Source organism: Antedon bifida, chromosome 6 (assembly GCF_963402885.1).
Source record: "Antedon bifida chromosome 6, ecAntBifi1.1, whole genome shotgun sequence".
Classification (NCBI taxonomy): domain Eukaryota; kingdom Metazoa; phylum Echinodermata; class Crinoidea; order Comatulida; family Antedonidae; genus Antedon; species Antedon bifida.
In genome coordinates this window covers 9,225,363-9,246,260 of record NC_136231.1, presented here as the reverse complement: position 1 = coordinate 9,246,260, position 20,898 = coordinate 9,225,363, and the positions used below count along the sequence as shown (strand labels likewise).

The 20,898-nt window shown below is 34.4% G+C and overlaps 1 protein-coding gene across 1 annotated transcript in view; it reads right to left on the bottom strand.

Annotated features, from left to right (window-relative positions):
• The window catches only part of LOC144845333 (alpha-2-macroglobulin receptor-associated protein-like), a 149,536-nt gene extending 129,056 nt beyond the window's left edge, over positions 1-20,480 (bottom strand). Inside the window, exon 1 of the mRNA XM_078702599.1 lies at positions 20,476-20,480. The gene's annotated coding sequence lies outside the window, so the exon portion shown is untranslated. The remainder of the gene's footprint in view (positions 1-20,475) is intronic.
• Between the last annotated feature and the right edge of the window lie 418 nt (positions 20,481-20,898).

The window sequence follows — 20,898 nt, the reverse complement described above, 5'->3', positions numbered from 1 at the left end:
CACTTAAATGGCGTTTTCAAATTCATGGCTAGGAAATCTGAAAATATAATTTTCATAAAGTTGATTATATGATCGCGATTTATAGAGACTTTGAATTTTACTAAGATGTTGTTAAAATGCATTCGGGTTTAGGGGCCAATTTATACAACATTTCATACTCAAAATTTGTTAAATTTAATTGAATATGTCTATTGATATTCATGATTTTAATGTTCATTTGCTTCATTGTGAATACTTAAATATTATCTTATAAATTCCTTTGTTTTTTAAACTATTCAGTGTATACATTATATATAATGAATACATTTTCGTCCACTTCTTATAAAACGGTAATAATGATCTTATTGTTTATAAGTAACATGGTTTTGATATTTGATTTCGAAATAACAAGAATACGAAGTGTAAACAAATCAGGATTGTCAAAAAACCGAACTTAATCACTGTATGAAGACTTTCATTCAACAGAATTACAAATATAGGCTAGGCCTAACTTTAAATAATTTATTTGTTTATATTTTAGATAAAATTCAATATAAATTAAGAGCGTGGTGCAGTGTGTTGGACATCGGATTAGTGATAGTCACCCAACGCTCGTAGCATTGCTTGTATCCTTATAAGATGCTTTACTTACGTTTGCTTCTCTCCACCCAGCAGATGTATGTATGTACCCGGTTAGGTCCAAACACAACTGCGCTGATTACTAGCTGCATTTTGGGAGTGGTATGTTTCCATACGTGTTTGATCCACAACAAAAAATGACCGGTGTAATGATGTGAAGCGCTTAGAAGCATTGTGCAATGCAATAAGCGCTATATACGAACGAATATTATTATTTAATTAAACTGATTATTGACATATAAAAGAAAAGGAGAATAATTACTAAGAATAAATACTGTATGAAACTATTCTGTGTTGACGAAGTCTTCTCTAAAATTCTATAGTTATCACCACCTGAGTCATTGTCGATATTAACAAACATAGAATAACGCTGCTAAGAGGTTAATGTTGTTCATGTCTCTACTAATTTATGGATTCTCAAAATAATATCATTCACAAATAAAATTGAATTGAATATTAATATAATATTTTGTAACAAATAAAATGTAGGCCAGTGATACCGCATGAGGATATACACATGATCTATCTTCTGCCGTGCTATAATATGATTAAACTAGGTCTTCAGTGACAGGGTTTATACAATTTATCATTTCAAACTGGCATTTTATGCCTGTATTATGATTATGTTGTCATTGATTGTTATTTCGATATATTTGAAAGTAATAGTATTATTTGGTAAAAGCGTAGAAATATCAATCATTTTTATTATTACCTGTCAGTCAGAGCAAATACTCTATTGGCAAATTTGCTTTCACATTTCTCCATTTTAGTCCAGGAAAATGAATGATTAACCGAGAACTAATTGCAACACTATTGTCTATGGACTTTTAAATCCTTTGTATTTTTTGTTGCTGGTTTTACAGTAACATTTCACGAGCTATATATCCGTAACATAATCGATGTTGCTAGATATTTAAAATGGTCTTGCACTAAAAACAAGTGCATTAAATCAATAAAATAGACCAAGGAATACGCTAATCTAGAACAAGTTGCGTGGTTGTCTTCTGCATGGATATGCCGGCTCAATACGAACTTTTCGATTTCATGACGCGCAACTAACTAGAATACGCAACTATCGAGTCGAAAAGTCATTCTTCTCTATGTGTTTTCTTGCTTTCTTATTAGTTGTTCAGTTTATATTGTACGTTGTCTTGTCTAACGCCTTTGTAACGACGAGGTAATGTTAGGAGGTATTAACAAAATAACCCGTCGGAGAAATGTTGTATTTGGCAAACAAGAAACTCCAGACATGGGCTGTTTATTGTCGCTGGAACCGTACGAGTATCTGGTGATTTTTTTATTTTCCTTTTCTTCGTATTATTCTTATTTCTTCTTCTTAATAATTGCTTTGTTCTCCTTTTAAAAGATCATCTTGTTTTCATAATGCTATTCACATCTTCTTTCCATCATGACACGTGCCCAGTCTAGACGGTGATTTGACCAAATTGTTGTTAAGAAGATAAATAATTCGGCACACATGGCGTTTCATACCAATACTGTCATTCTTGAGCTGGAATGTACAACATCTATGTACATAAAAAAGAGAGACCCCCAATATTATGAAGATTCGGAAGAACAAATCATAGGAAGATTACTGTGTAACTATGAATGATGAATGAATGATTGACATCAGAAAAAAAACTATTAGTAATTCGTGATCAGATTCTCAAAAACATCGAATGCGTGGAATCGTGTTGCGTTCATCGGACTGTGCATCGCGGCCAGGATGATAAAAGCAAAATAATTAATATGATAGGAATAAGTAATCATAATAGATAAATAAATTAACTGTCATGAATTCACTCAAAGCCATTCTAATGCATTATTCAAGCAATCAGGTAAGGACTTGCAGTTAGATTAAAATCTTTAGTATTATTCATGTCAAAATTGAAAATTGATATCCATTTAGTCATTACAATTCAAATATGTTTTTGGTTGCGAGTTCCAAACTGCAAGAAGTGAATTGTGATCTTTGAAGGACATGTTATTTAAACGTAAAATGATACGTTTGATTAATGAATAATGGAAATTAGCAACGATGATGAACAACCTTAATTGATCAGTTCATAATTATGGTAATTAATATTGATTCAGAAAATTTACTATATCTTCTTCTTAAACAAGAAATGTTTCTTGCAAAAAAACGCCGCTCGATTTTTTGACGTAATACTTTTAATTATTGTTCTTTCTTCATGCTGCAGTGTGAAACCATTTTTTATCACATAAGTTGCCAATGTATCGTTATTATAGCTTTCACACGCACAGTGTTAAGCGTGCATATACAAAAACGTATTTAAGCTGATCCGAATCATATATCAACTCCAATATAACTCGATAGCTTTCAGAAGTAGGCCTATTCGACGTTTGAACATAATAACTGATTGAAGCAATGTGTTATACTCAATTCGATGGAAACAAGAATAGCGTTACCAAATTAACAGTTCCTTGTAACACTGGTATAAATTTAGGTAAACAATATTTTCTGTGACGGGTAGTCGGACCAAATGACATATGAGTAGCAGGTCATACAGTTACGGTACCATGTGGAAAAGGTATAGCCATCTGTCAAGAAACTGCTGGCTGTTTGTTGTCGCTAGACATGATACCGCATGAGAATCGGGTGCACAGTCAAATACATACCTATAAGCTTGGTTCCCACTATAGGACGCAACGCGAACGATTAGTTCGATGATTACGGTACGTCGTGATTGGTCAAATTACTTATTGCTCACGTCCTTGCGTTGCGTCATAACGAGAACCAAACTTTAAAGCTCAGGTACAGGCATGAATTTTAAATATAATATCTGGTTAATTGTACATAAATCAAATATTTGTAACAGAAATCAAGATGAAAAAACATGAATTTCCCTTAATATGGTCAAATACAAAATGTGTTAAAATTCTTCCATAAAAACCAGGAAGACGTTTTTTCAGTAGTTAGGTAGTTAACCTAATGTAATAACATGTCTGGTGACTCCCTAGAAGGTGAAAAAAGATGGTGGATATACGGTGGATAATTTTTGCTATAGCATGAAAATAAAAATCTTAAGTTGAGTAAAAATACCAGAAATGTAATATTCAAGTTATATTACCTATATTTAGTCATCTGATAACATTTTTTACCACACCGTTTATTTTTCATAGCTTTTTAAAATGCCTCTCTATTTACAAAATTTGTGTACAAAAGAATAGAGATTTTACTGTGTAATTTGAACTATCCCCCCACTGATAAGAAAGTGCTTATTTTCAACAAGCTCGTGTAACACAAATAAAATCCCAAAAATTATGAAACATAGGGGAAACTATAGATCGATAATTATTGGAATGTATGATCAATAGAAATTTTTTGCCCGCACCTGGCCTTTAAGTCTCCGCAGTTCAAAGGCAGATTTTGAAACCAATAACTACATTAATTCTTTATTGCAAACGATTACATGATTCCAAAACTCTTTCAAAACCATTAGTAGTTTTAGTTCTAACAACCTATTTATTGATAATCTATAGATATTATTATACGCGGAAATAGAGCCTATTTGGTTACACATAAAAACACACGGCACAAATAAAACAAAAATAATGATTGAATATTCTTTCCACACACGTTTACTTTTCCCCTTCATGATTGAAAACGCATGAATGTGAAATTACATGTTGTCACGAGATGATTTTGACGGTCATAAACACTTTATCCAGTGAATTATAATGTAGCCCCATAAATCATAATATGTCATAATCTACTCGCATTCTCATTATAAAGATTTATTTGACAGATTGTTTGAAAAACACATAAATCATTGCATAAAAACATCTCTTAATTAAAACACCCCCTCTGTATGGTCTGCAAAATATGACGGTAGAAATGGTCGTAGGGGTAGAAAATGACTCGGTATATTATTTATTACATGTGATTAATTGAGGAATGGTCACACGTTTTATAATCGTTGGCGACAAGTAGTCCTCAATAAAATGGCTTGAACACGCGATATTTGGATTGATAAAAATATGTATTTAATTTTCATTTGTTGTTTTACGCTTGATTTCACATTTAATCGTTTTGTTCTAAAAAGGGTTCCTTCCCGCCTCGCACAACATCCACACTCTGTAGACTTTGATGATGAATAAAACACGTCGTAAAACACTTGCCCCAAGTCCGTGTTATTGTCTTTTTTATGTTTGTCCACCAGTCACCAGTAGGCGTTTCGATGTTTGTCGTGAGCTCAATTATTATACGTATGAAACGCCATATGTGCCAAAATATTTATTTTTTTACTCGATTTACTCGACTCGATTATGGCAACATCATTGTTTAAACAGTCATGAATACATAATTTAATGTTGTTAGCAATTTGGTCAGACAGCTACCGTACTTGGTTCTTTCATCAATTCACCAGATTCATCGATCTATCGAGCAAGTCGTTGTATTATGAGTTTATTCAATATGCGCATGTCCAGTCAGGCATCAATATTATCCATTTCCCATCGATCCATCCGTTCCGCACTTCGTCCTATCAAGCAACGCATTCATCGGTTCATATTATCTCTTCACAAAATGATAATCAAGACCGCCTTCAAATTAATTTTCTATTCGAAAGGAATCGAAAATTGTCGAGTTCGATCTGAAATCGATAGTAAATTAACATTGCGAATATACCCACACCCTTAAAGCCGGAGCTAATTCGCTTTGTTAAGGAGACTCCAGTCCGTTTTTCAATTATGATATTCCCGTGGGGGAAACACTATCTTATGCTTGTATATTTCGTTTCTCATGGTTGTCAAATGAATTCAGATATGGTAGAAATTGTCACGTCCGTGGAGGATTGAATGTGACACCTAAACGTAACTCGGGTGTTTTCAATCAGACGATATTTACACCTCGCGTGGCCACGCGTGGAAGTGATGGGCAGCGTGAAGCGTTCGCCAGATATAACTTGCATGATTCACTATTGCTTATAAATTTACAAGCGCATTTAACGTGTTATCGCTGCGGCTAAATTACAATAACAAAATGGATATGCAAATTTATTTTATTACTGTATATACAATACACGAAAACTAGTTTGATCACCGCGGCCATTGTCGTCGTGTTGTCGGCACAGTGGCCGAATGCATACCCCGCCATCCCCTACCCCCTTCCATTTACACGTGTCCTTATCCTATTTTGGCCTCATCTTCTTAAACTTAACATTTTGACATCGACTCTTTGAGCGGACACACATCAGAAGACGGACAATCATGTAGTCATCGCCACCACTGACCTTACACCGTCGTATCGTATTTCTCCGTTAGTACTTTTTCTACCAAGAAAATTCTCTACAAGCAATTCAATACTAATAGTTTATTTATTTAGTAATATTTCGTTCGGAGCATTTTCATGAATTAACGTTCGAGAGGAAAACATTATGGGCAGGAGTAAATTGTATCTGTCATTGTTGGTTATTTCGTTTCCTATTCGTTCTGTCAAAATATGACAGAAAAAATGATTCAGTCAAGTTCAATCGCTTTAAAAAAATGACCTTACATAACGTTTATGTTAGTTAGTTTGTAACGGGACGAAGGCATATAACATATCGTTTATAAAACAGACCTTTTCTTATTTTTTAATTGTAAGTTTAAATAATATTTAAGTCTTTTTTGACGCGTTAGAAATTAGAATGAACTTTCTTCAGTTCAAGCAGTGCGTTAACCATTTCATAGAAGAGTAAGTTATATAATGCCTAAAGTGAATAAGGCTGCTTTTGTTGCACGCTTTTATAACGCATGACGGATGCGCACAACCCGTTCTCCGCTCTCGGGCAGTTGTAGTCTGCCAAGGGCTGATAGGCTTCTTAACTTGATATACTGGTTATATAAAAGTGAATGAATTTACCCGTATACGATGTACGCATGACACGACACGATACCTTCGCTGCATCTATTTGCCAACATAGGTCCATTTTTTGGGAGATTAACTTAATAAAATGACCTTTATTACTTTTGTATCTTAATAAGCAGTTTTAACGAATGGGACTCTATAGTTTCTCATAGCCACGACGCCTTAGCTTAATTACACAGCTATATCGTATATTTAAACCGTTTATTTCTAGCGAAAAAATGAGGCTTACAACTCCCAGAAGAGTCGACGTTTTTTAATTTACAAATGGAATTTGTAAAGGCAAACGACTATCAATCATTCAGAAAAAGTAGTTAGTATTAAAGAGCTTGTCTCAGCAATTCTTTTTTTACTTCTCTTGTGCGAGGTAACACTCGATGACAATGGAAATACAATATAGGACGCTTGTCTGTCTTTATTTAAATCGATTAAGGATATAAGTTTTACTTAATATCACAATATTCAGCAACGTTAACAAAAATCATCATTTTAAAGAAAAAATGGCTAGAAAAGACCTTACAAATATTAAAATAGTATAATGCGATATAATAAAATAGATAAACATACATACGTCATCAAGATGACATTGACAATGCTTAATTTAACTGTGAGGCTTTGTTGGTGTTGATAGCGTTGGAAGACTACAGGGCGTGGCCGGCAGTTTGCCTTATTATTGTACTATGAACGATAGTATCGATAAAGTACTCTCCTATTGTCCTAATGTAATTGACTATAAGTTAATAACCTATTTTTCTGGATAATAATAGTTATTCTTTCTTTCACATGTTCAAAATAGAATAGATTTTTATTTTTAGGAAACAAAGTAAGGTAACAGATTGTCTTTACAGTGATTTAAAGTGAAAGAAGATGAGCTATATTGATTGATAGACAGATACTTAGTTGACAAGTGGTCTTTTTTTAGATTACCGGTGTCATTGATAATGTTTTCAGTCACTTTCCTTTTAATGATAATGAAAGTTTACGAGCGAAAGCAGAGTTACCAATATCTGTGCCATGAACTCTGTTATGCTGTGTGATGACGTCATAGTCTGTTTGCCTCTCTCTGGTGATATGATATTCAGAACACACTTTTAGGTTAACAACGCTCATTAAAATGTAATAACGAAATACAAAACAACAGATATGATTAAAAAGCATCAGGAAAAAGAAAGACATTATCAAAAGCAATTATAAAAATATTACTCAGTAGAATTTTAGACTAAAAATAGGTCTCGTAATGAAATCATATACATTTTTCTAACTTATTTTATGCATACTTAAGATTTTGTTAGGTAAAATAAGTGGTCATTTCTTTTCATTGACTGCAGTACATTTTACTATAGATTATAAAAGTTTTTCTAATTTGTTATCATTATCACTATTAGTCATAATTATGTTTGAATACGCTAATTATAGACATCGTTGCTTACCAAGGAAGACATTTCTACGCCACATGTTGAGTCAAAATACTAACAAAAGTAAAGTATCAACAACATTATAAGTGATATAGAATCAAGGATATTATTATTATACTGTTGTATTTCTATGGATTTTAAACCGCAAAAAAGGGAGAAACATTGTATATTGTGCATGAAATAGCTTCATTTTCAGCATAGATAATAATCGATAACCTAGCACTACTAATCTCTTGTTGATAAAAGTCTCCGACTTTCTTCATCGTACAGTTTCATAAGTGTGTTTCAATCCGTGGCACGCTTCTCCTGAAGTTAAAACGAAAATAAAAGATGACGAAGATTAGAATAATGCGACGATCTATAGGCAATCGATGCAATTACCAGATCCAGTAGATGTTATCTCACAGATATTATGTGATTGATGCGTTGTTTGTGATCTAGCTTGCGAGATAAATCATCATCAAACAATATGGTTGTAGCCAAACTGACGATACTCGAAGCATCACGTTAACACATGTAAGATGGTGCCAAATCGTGGTAATGTTGATTCTTACACTTGCGGGCTTTCACACGTTGTAACAAAGGGAATGACAAACAGCCAGTCACAACTAGTTAACGTATACAAATTTATGTGGTCCATTCTTTCTGACAACTAAGAAGAAATAACAAATGTTATCTTTTTGTTACATTACAGTCATGATACATACTTTTCTGTTTAACTTGAACTCCGCGTGAAATATAATCATTTAGACGTGTTGACAACCATTGGTGTTTTTTAAAAAGTTTGGTCAAGTTTGAATTTAAAATTCATAAAGTTAGTTTCTGATCGAGAGTTTTGATTTGATTTTGATTTGATAACTTTATTGTACAAATACATGCATGCATGATATTTCAAATTTATTTTCAGATTTATATCTTGAAACATTCACGAACCTCCAGTAAATTTAAACCTAAATTATCCACTTTCTCTATTCTTAACCCCAGAATATTTCAAAACAAATCTGACAGCCTTAACTCACCTATCTGTAGGCCTATTTGGATATTATTAATATTTTATTTTTGTTTAGGCCTATAGAATGTTTCTCAATGTAATGGAGGTTTTGCTTCTTTTCCTCTTTTTTGCCATTCTCTAGCTCCATCTCCTGCATCAATCGTATTTAGCATCAGCCGATCAATCAATCTATCAATCGGTGGATTTGGTTAATCAATTCAATCAATATCAATCAATTCATTGTTTATTTATACCTTTCAGTGATTCGGCTTTTTCCATTCATTTTTGGTGAATATCATATCGGTTATGTCATTTTGCGCCGTTTGCTGTCCAAAAATAATCGATTAAAAAAAATCTGTTAATAACCGATTATTCCTGCTCAGCAGAAAATAGCCCTTATTCATGTGTATTCGAACTTTCCGAAAATCATTAATATCGTGACATCCCACGGGAATCAAACTGCCGACGTCAGACGCACCTACAGGCTACGTATATTTTACCACTCCATGTTTTTTTCTACATGCCAACAAGTCAGAAAACGTTCCATACATTATCAGGCGAAAATGTCACTTTTTAATTAATTTGCATTCGATTTCCCCGTGTCGTCTCGAACAACACATCCAATTTAGACTAAAATGAGAAGCTAAAATAAATATTTCATTCTTTGTGAAATGAGGTAATATATCATCTGAAATGTCATCATCAGTGGAGTAATCGAATACACAAATTGTTAGCCATGCCGAGCAATATATTGTCGGGAGCTTGTCCGACGTTTTCTGTTGTTGACAGCCGAGTTTTACACCAAGACGCCGAATGCTCCATATGGAGGAAATCGCTTCGTTTATGTTCAATCAACGGGGCAGATCCCTCTCCCAACCCTACATGTTTTGAGAAGTGTTCCCCTTTACGCTTCGATAGTAAACCCCTAAACAGCAACTTCACACCTCTCTACAGTCAGCAGAGCAGTTTTATGTCGGACGCGCCCGGACTCTTAACTCAGTTGGTGTACCACTGCACTCAATACAACGGTAATAAAACCGACAAAATGATGAGCAACCGTCTGTGACCGACTGCATTATGACGGCTGGAGGACAAGACTAAGAAACTTTAAGCAATGGTATCGTTTCACATTTGGCGTGTGACTAATTTAGGATGTGTGGTGGATTTTATTTAATAACTTTAAGATCCATTACTGTTAAGTAAATCGCTTCGTTTATGTTCAATCAACGGGGCAGATCCCTCTCCCAACCCTACATGTTTTGAGAAGTGTTCCCCTTTACGCTTCGATAGTAAACCCCTAAACAGCAACTTCACACCTCTCTACAGTCAGCAGAGCAGTAATGTCGGACGCGCCCGGACTCTTAACTCAGTTGGTGTACCACTGCACTCAATACAACGGTAATAAAACCGACAAAATGATGAGCAACCGTCTGTGACCGACTGCATTATGCCGGCTGGAGGACAAGACTAAGAAACTTTAAGCAATGGTATCGTTTCACATTTGGCGTGTGAATAATTTAGGATGTGTGGTGGATTTTATTTAATAACTTTAAGATCCATTACTGTTAAGTATTATTTGTTAATCTAAGAGAGAGATTTGCTCTCCAACTCGTATTGGAAGTTGTGCAGTTTTGTTGATTCGTCGGCGCGCGCACGTCTGATGAGCAGTTTACGGGAAACATACTTGCACATTCTGAATTGAATTTACGTCCTCCCCATGTCCCGTGTTTAGTTGATTGGGGTTTACCTAATTTGATTTTAGGTTAATGACTTTTCCTATGATGAATTCTATGTATTTTGTAAAACCATTTCAATGTTTTTTTGCATTATCCAGTAATTCTTGTTTCTCAAGCTGACTTTCAAACAGACTATACACGATGATTTTAAATTGTAGCGAAAAGAAAGTGATTAATTCATTTATGGAAATACCCGCTATCGGTGTGTGTACACGTCACGACTTTTGAGTCCAACAAATCACACGAAAATCAAGAGAAATTAATCAAGCAAAGGCGAACGTGAGTAGAATACACAAGCTATAACTGCAATACTGACCACAATCTAGTCTTAAATCCGTCGTCGAAGTTTGACCATTATAGCTTGAAATATATTGCCGATTTTAGACTGTTCATCATTCTTACGATAACTGAGTAGTAACGCGAATTTATATGATTTATGAGAGCGAACTTAAAAACTTGCAAAAAATCCATGACACATACAGCATGTGAAACGTTCATCTTCTTCGTTCATTTAATACATTTACAACAAAATCTAAACCTGCGCGTGGACATTAACGGGAGAGTGCTTTTTAATATGTTCTGCTGTTTTTTAATGAATTTAATTATTATGATAAACATTGTTAGAAAAACCAAGTATTCCTGTCCCTGCTTAAATTGGCGAGTGACACGCAACGAATGCTTATCATCAAATTGATTAATTTTACTTAATGTACATAAAACTGAGTCTCTTTTTTCATCCTGTCAAATGTTTTATTATATAAATTACATGTTGATTGATGGCCGTGCATTAAAAATTGATTTCTTGTGGATCGACACCGGATTTGAGAGCCCATAAGATTTAAACAGAATATCGAATCGAGTTTTATGAGCCTAGATGAAGCGCGCACCACGTCACGCCTGATTGCTCTTTACCATCAATAAGTCACTTGGAATTAACAAAACACATTTGCATAATACGAAAAGGAAAGCATTTTATGTTCATTTCCCGCTTTAAGTATTAAGGGGAAATAACCTTGTCAAGGAATGGTCCCGTTAAATACTTTACAAGTATAAATGTATTAAATGTAACATACGCCCGTTTATAATCATTTTATATAACTTCTCCATTGAAGTTTATACAATAAATACACAGAAAATACACGGACTACTTTAATAGGTAATGAGGCCTATACTATTTTCTTTACTTTTGATTTGAGTTTCGATGCCAAAATAAATATATATATGTCATATATACTATTAAATTAGGCCTATGTAATTTTATTTTAATGTGTTACAAATTCCACAAACTACAAAATAGATAGAAATAAAATCTAAGAAGTAGTACCATGCATCTGTAGTGTATTATAACTTCATAAAAGTTATCATCTGGGCCTTTGAGAGAAAGGTTCATACGGTATCATACCACTATACCTATTTGCCTTTTTATTATGGATGTACTTAAATGCTAGTGCGCTTCTCATTACACCGATCGTGTATACGTGTCCTCATGGTACGTGTATCTATCGATCGTGTAAAATTTTTCATTGCGACAATTAATGTAGTCATTCATTTAATTATTCAACATTTCGTTTATCAATTTATATGCTGTGTACATTTATGATTTATCACTCATACTTGCCTAAGGTTAGAATATTGAGCTTTAATCATTTTTCTAATTCTTAGGAACGTCGTCTCCAATACTTCATCATATTCTTCTTCATCTTTTATTATTTATTGGTTTCATCATTCCATCCATTATGTTCGTGTGCATCTGTTACTTTCAACGATTTTCTAAGTTACCATCATTCTTTTCGGTATTACCATGGTGGTTATTATATTTTTTTTCTATATAATTGAATGATCACTGTGATACATATATCATATCTGTTATCACATTTTGGCAACCTCACTGACAATACTTTCATTCATTCATTCATTCATTCATACATTCTTTTGAGGATTTTATTTCAATACGAATAAGTTTTGGCTCTTATTTGTTCGTACTTATACTGTATATACAGTATTTTGAGTTCTTCTAAAATAACTAAAATAGGCCTAAGTATCATTCACATTTGACTATAGGTAATATAGTAAAAATTAGCTTTGTAGCGTTTCTTGGGGCTACAAAAAAGGACAAACTAAAATATCATCTTTGTCATCATCCTCTCTATCTTCACGGTACGGATATTATCACGTGCCATCATCATCATCATCATCATCATCGCCGTCTTCATCAACAGAGTATCACTATATTCTTCGACAGCTCCAATATTGGTTGTCTCTTTCAGCATTTACTATTAATATTTTATCAGACCCATTATAATGTTCTAGCTTTACTTCCTATCACTAAATAGGAAGGGACGTTAAACCTTAAAAATAGGTCTACTTAATCATTTCAATAAGTAGGAACTTCCTTCGATAGGCATCGAAGCATCAATGATGACTTCTAATTAGCTCAGCAGGCATCATTAGTCCAACATAAATGCTATCAACCCAATTCATACGAATTATTTAATAATAAAAAAAAAAAAAAAACTAGAAATAGCATCCGTTCTAATTGTGTTTTCGCATAAAGGTATTTAATCATTCTCAAGATCGCCATGAAATATCGATGTTTACTTGAGAGAAAAACACTATAACTATTTGATTGTACAAATCTTCATCGTCGTTGGCACCCTTAAATTCAATTTCATAGATGAACTTTTCATAATCTTCGGCACCTTTCTCATTCCATTGAGCATTGTCACCATATTCTGCACTTTCGTCGTCATGTCATCATCTTCGGCACCTTTCTCATTCCATCGTAAGCATGGTATGAGCATGGTCACCGTCGATTTCCGCACTTTTATCGTCATTTTACCGACATCCATTCCCATTCCATCGTATGAGCATGGTCACCGTCGTCTTCAGCAATTTTATCGTCATTTTACCGGCACTCTTTCCCATTCCATCGTATGAGCATGGTCACTGTCGACTTCAGCACTTTTATCGTCATTTTACCGGCACCCTTTCCCATTCGATCGTATCAGCATGGTCACCGTCCTCTTCGGCACTTTTATCGTCATTTCACCGGCACCCTTTCCCATTCCATCGTATGAGCATGGTCACTGTCGACTTCCGCACTTTTATCGTCATTTTACCGGCACCCTTTCCCATTCGATCGTATCAGCATGGTCACCGTCCTCTTCGGCACTTTTATCGTCATTTCACCGGCACCCTTTCCCATTCCATCGTATCAGCATGGTCACCGTCGTCTTCCGCACTTTTATCGTCATTTCACCGGCACTCTTTCCCATTCCATCGTATGAGCATGATTGCCGTCGTATTTTGCACTTTTATCGTCATTTCACCGGCACTCTTTCCGATTCCATCGTCGTCGTATACGTATCGTCGGTGCCCTAACCTTTTTAGCCATTTGTTTAATCATCTTTATTGTTACCCCTTCTCATATTCTTATAAACACTAAGATGAAGACTTGGTGAATTAATTGTGAAATGAATTGATTTCCTATAATATAGGTCTGGTTTCTTCTGATTGTTAATGGCATCTACGTTTCAATTTTTTATATGTTGTCAAATCATATAATAATCTCTCGGAAATCACATTGGCTTTGGCTTAGAATACTCTAACAGATAATCGTAAATCTCTGTGTTTTCAGATTATAATATGAACATACTCGCGTTAATATTTTCTCGTTAACGATGAAAGGTGAATGTATGACAAAGCACATCATTTTTTAGAGTTGTCATAAAAAATCTATACAATTATTGAAGGATTAAAGTTTTGTGATTTAAAGGGAAACTGACGCGCGTTTAAGAATGAGCTGACCGCGTGCGTTTAATCTCCGGTTTTATATTGACTTGCTTGACGTCATCAGTGTAGTTCGCGCAAGTTAAACTGACCTAACATTTCCTGGTCGCCAATCACTTACTCGGCACCTTTAACATTAATGCCTGAAACTATGACAGGTTGGATGATTGATGGGCAGTGATCATATTTGATTGATGGGCTGGCTCATGCTGCCAGCTAAGCTTTATGGTTTTATATACACAGGTTCCTCTGTCTGAAATTGAAGATCCTATCAAGTATCTATGCATTATTCACTTTGAAAATCTCTCTTGTTATCTCAACGACATATCGACCATCACAGGCTCATCAATTCTGAAATGAAATTAGTGTCATTCAAATAAAATACAGTACGCCAATGTACTCGTCTGCTTGTCATCGCGGAATGATATTTAGATAATTATCGTTTTCCTCTCTCATCTTTATGGCAAAATGAGAATAAATACCATTTGAACTTCCTCTGTAGTCATAGTAACGTTAGTGTGGATAACATATTTGCGCCAACTTGATGAATTCGTAAACCTTGGACAGACGATATGTTAGACAGACAATCCGGCGAAGATTTAACCTGTCCCACAGCAACAGGATTCGTGCGTTTTAATGTCTTCTTTTTATTTCTTAAATGTATAGGATCGTATTAAAGGTGTGTTCTGCATACGGGTACGTTGTTTAGGACGCAACTAAAAAACGAACGAAAGCACAACGAATGTAATTTGACCGATGATGACGCGATTGAGAATGATTCACATCGCGTCGTGATTGGTCAAATGTATAATTGCGTTACGTTTAATACGTCCTGGCGTTGCGTCCTAGTGGGAACCAAGATTAAGACTATCGTTTATTATATTATTATATATCAATATTGGTAATGTACTGCAGTATACGATAGGACAATTGAACTGCGGGTTCATGTTACTACTAATTCTAGAATTTACTCAGTTTGTGTTTATCTGATAATCTGATAATAATCTGGCACATGTCACAAAAATATGTTTTTTCTACGCAATTTCTATGAATATACAAACATTCGTGAAACGTTTACTTCATGCAATATGAGGCGTATTTAAAATAGTATAGCCTGTGTATATAGTAATTACTGTAACAGAAATTAGCATCATGGTTTAGGCCCTATGTAATGAGGAGATATCGGTGCTCCCTATGCAATACGAAATAAAACAGTTTGGGCAAGTGGTTTCCTGTGTTGCAGCCGATATGTATCGGTCCCAAAAGCATGACCGGCCTTTATTTATATAATTTCATATTCTCGGTATTGCTCAGCAGCAGGACAGTGGCTGACGGGAAAAACATTAATTACGACGCGGCTAAAGACAATGGATTAATCATCAACAGCTCGTTGGGTTTGATGGATGATGAAAATCGGAGAAAGAGACAGAAAACTCGCTTCGTTGGCGCCCAATTTGATACGGCGCATTAATATCAATAATTCAACACTCAATTTCAAATTAACGTGGAACGTGTGAGCGCGGCCGTTATTGTAGATACACGTCACGTGATGTGAAAATTCTTCAACAAAAGCAAGGTGTGTCAGCCCAGAAGAAACTTACGATAACAAATTACGTCGGTCAACTTTAACGTACGTGAATAAAAATAACAATAAACTAAAATAACGTTATAGAAATGTTTATCAAAGCAACTTACTAAAGGATCGTATTTTTTTTTACAAAAAAACACTTACCGTATGAATGATTCAATACAAAGCTTGAGTATAATAAGATATGGTGGAAGTTAATGTTTCTGCTTTAGGCCTATTTGGAAGACATTTTATTACCAACAAGTAGTAAATATTATCATAATGTCAATACCGTTATTTTAATAAATCTATTGTTTAAACAATATCAAACTATTATATATTATATTTCGAAGAGAAATTCTGGCGTACTGTATACGCGTGACACATGGCGGTACGGTAAAACAAACTATACTGTTTTATTTTATATTTGTTTTAATTTAATTCGCTTCGTAATAAAGCAACCTTTATTAATATTAATACAAAAAAGTTAATTTGTGAGAAATGTTTACGACGTTTAGTTTCGATTTAGAATACTTTTTATTATTTTAGTTATAATAGCCTAATACGAATTGATACTTTCACTAAAAAAATCAATTAATTAATGACGCCGTTACATGCTCTGACGTTGTAGTGATTTTTGCAATAAGAACAACCTGAATACCTATAGATTTCAAATCGTCGCTTCGGACAGGTTTGGTTATTCGCACTCGCGCATGCACGTACGTTACAATATTAGCGCGCAATGTTACCGTAATGTATGTCATGTCCCGAGGATTCCGTAGGCCTATATATAATATATATAATATAGTACTGAATCGTATCTATTTTGTGTGTCAATTAGGACTACAATATTATTAAATTACTTCACCCCATTATTCTAAAAGTTTAGCATGATGACGTCATCAATATTTGTTACAAATTCAGTCTATCTCACACCAAGTCATCGGTGAAATGAATATTACGGTATGATAATTGAACGACTGGTCGGGGTTTAAACTTTCTATTTTTGTTTTTTTTTAATTTCCACACAGTTTCAAGATTCCGAAGTCTAAATCAAAATTAAAATGCATTAGGCCTATAGGCTACAGTTAGATTTGTGAACGACTGGAACTCATGACCAAACCTGACAGTGCAAGCCAAGTCGATCAATCCATTCGAAGGAAGCGGGCTAAAACATAGTCTGACCACCACCACGTTAAGTTTCGCCCGTGCGCAAATGATGACGTCGAAGGAACGAGCTTAGTCCTCAAGTCCTAATCTTCAAGGTAAATAACCCTACTTATTATCTGGCAACGGTTAAACAGTAACAGTGTTGTGAAGAAATCCTCTTTACAGTGATGCTACAAGGCATGTCGTTTTTGTTTGTCAATTGTCAACTCAGTAAAAAATGGTGGTAGTCATTGGTTTGTGCACTGAATCGTGAAAGACCATCGGTTCGAATCCCTTTGCCGCTCTCCGTGTGTTGCGACCGAGTTGGAATACGTAGATAGCGCACCGTCTTTCAGATGAGACGTTAAGCAAAGAAATTGATTGTTCTGCTTCACCTCTGTCAGAGTTATTATCAATGTTGTTGCAAAGAGATGTATTATATAAACCCGGATCTACACTTTAAAAAAAAACATAATTCAATAGATTAGAAGTTAGGAATTACAGGGTTGATATAGACGTTGATGTTCGCTACTCGTATGTCGATTAGCAAACAATCGTGGCGGTGTTTGTGTCCATGTCTTAGGTATGAAAGGCGAAATAGCAAACGTTATTTCCTGATTTATTGTATAGACTTATCGTACAGACGGTATATACACCAAACGGGAAAGAAATACATTGGTACAATATTGTTGAGAACCATGTATCAAAAGAAACTTTATCTAGGAGCTTTTAGTTGTCGACGACTTACTAGGCCTACGTCATGTTAATTCACTGTGCGCATGCGAGGGAATTATGGAACTTGCTTTTCTTAGTCGATACCTCAACTCAGTTGGAGGATTTAGGTTCAGGCGACAATCAACGTCATCATTAGGTATATAAGTCCAGTTTAAATTATGTTTGTGGAACCTACCTAGATGACTTCTTTCCTGTGATACCAACTGACATAGAACATTTGATCACGGACCTATTAATTCTAATGTATAGGTCCATAATTTGATATTCATGGTTCTTTACTTAATTATATGTTATGCTTTTGGGTTTTTTTTTATTGAAGGATAGCCCTCTTTGTTTAGATCAAAAACATGTATCACAGTATATCTTATACACGTATTGATTATTATCTATAAGTGAAGTTATAAATATGAAATAGTATACAACACACAACATGTTTATTATACGTCGTCGTAATAATAGTCGAAATGAGAGAAAACAGAGATAAAAGTTGGAGCTTACAGTGTTATTCAGGTAATGGTGGAATACTACTTGGTGAGATGTTTATGTCTCAGGTGGTTCAAATTGAAATATTTAAATTAACACGCGCACAAATAGCCAATCAACAACTTGATTTTAAAAAGGAGGTCAGCAATGGAAGATGTTTCGATACGTGACTCAAACAACACACTATTGCAATAACTAAGTAAGTCACATTTTCACATGACACCTCATTCGTGATGATGCTGGCACATATGTGTCGTTTATCACTTCTCAAGTCTATCTGTCATCCGTGAATGTTTTATAGAATACCGCACCGTGGTTTTTATTATTTATTATAGTAGACAACTATGAGACGTTAAACATCAAACATCCAGATAGATATCGAAAGAGAATTTAGACAAGACGATAACAAAATGATTAATTTCATAACGCTGTATGTCCTTAAAGGGACCGTGGTGAGCTTTACATACTATACAGTATTGCACATTTCCATTTTCTACACAGTTGTACGTTCTATTTAAGAAAGTATAGAATTAGAAACACAAAGACGTATTATTAAAGAAAGCATGCAGTAATTACGCAAGGAATTGGGTCAGAATGAAAGACTGGCAATGAAGAAGATGGATGGATAGTAGCATCAGGAAGTTGAAGACATTAACTGAAGAGGCATGCAATGTGTTCAGTTTCCTCCAGTAGTGTAGTACATAAGCTAGACTGACATAGCCTAGTTTTTGGCGAACAGGAAATCATGGTTCGTGCAACGCCTGGTGCAACGTGAGAACACGTGAAAAAAAAGACAAATCGTGCATCTGTCAATGGATTGCAAAAAGGCCTATATATATTAGCCCTAACTTCATACGTGTCAATGTAGGTATAAGAAGACCTTTAGAGTTAAATGTATAGATGGAACTGATTATAGTATGCACGCATGCGCATACACTTTTAACACGCAGCAAAGTATGCAGTGCGATTATGTAATATTATCGTACTATAAGATACCATGGTGAACTCCATGATTTAGTACAGTATATCGACGTTTCTATATTTGTGTTCTGGACAAAATGCGCATTTATTTTGTTTATGGCAGACTAAAGTACTGATAATAAGTTTATCTTTCTTCTCGTACGTGTCTTGACTGCCTCTTTAAATCTGTAACGTTCACATTAGTATTCCAGATGACAGGCACATTTCGTTTAGTTCATTTATTGTTGCACACCTTAAATGAAAATGTAGTTATGCAATAAATAGCGTTAACACAATTCATAACGAAAGATAGATTAATTATTCAATTCATCGTGCTTGTAATATATCTGCGATGTTTATGTTTAGTGTAATCTAATATAATAGAGGAATTGACTGTCACGTGTTGTTTATTTAAGTATAGGGGGCGGTGTTCAATATACATTTTCAAATAAAATTTTCCATTATTATAGCTGAAGATGTTATGCTTTATATACCAAAGATGGAGTGTCATGTGAACCATTGTGGTCATTATTATTACTATTACCACCATACGTTAGATGACGCCAAATAAACTTTAATAACATCTTTAACAAATGTTATTTCATATTGGCCCATACTACTTACTTGAAATGCATGGTATATACTTTTAACGATAGCTGCAAATGTTTTTAAATTTTGAAATCTAGAATTAAATACGACTTTTCAACATTTTATTGAATGTTGTCATTTACTGTAATGGTTTTCAATTCGTAGCGTATATCAGTTGTCAGAATGATGTAAATATATCGCGCAATAGCGACAGAAACTAATATCAACAGAAAATTGCTGAGACAACTGCGGTCTCTTTACAGGTATCAGTTACACCGAATACATTACAGTACAGGTATACAACGTCAGAAAGGTATAATAGTATGAAGGGGCTTGCTATTGATACTGTCTTCTCTAAGTCCCAATCTCGATCCATTTAATCTCAACGCTTCTTTACCAATTAGGAGGATAATGAACATCATTATTAAACTTTAGCATCATAAATATACTAATGTATGTGTCCGTTTGCCAGGTCAGTCGCATGGTCATCTTCAAAAATGGCAAATTCAGGTAACATACAGAATATCATCGGTTTAGTTTTGTATATAAGAGCAATAAATATTAGCTTTAACTTCTGAATAAATTTCAAGGAAGGATTATTTTTATATTTTATTTGTTATAGTTGTTTTTATATATTTATTTTCTTAATGAGGCCTACGGTACTAGAATCGTTGATTTATGCTAGAAATTTTAAATTAACTGACGCCAACTCTTTCAAACATGAAGAAATGAATCGGTATATTTCAACATTTTAAAATATCATTTTAAAAAACCCATTTAATGAAATAACATTTTTCCTGTGTTTTATCGGATTTTTATTTTGTTTTTTTGTTTGTTATGTTAAACAAATTTTTAAAACCCCATAAAATCAGGATTGGGATGTACGCTTAACAAGTCCGTTATATACAGTAGTTTGGCATAACAATGGAAAAACCTAATATCATCATCGGACCTTTTCTATTTATCAGTAACTGGGGGATTTTTTAAAAGATTATTAG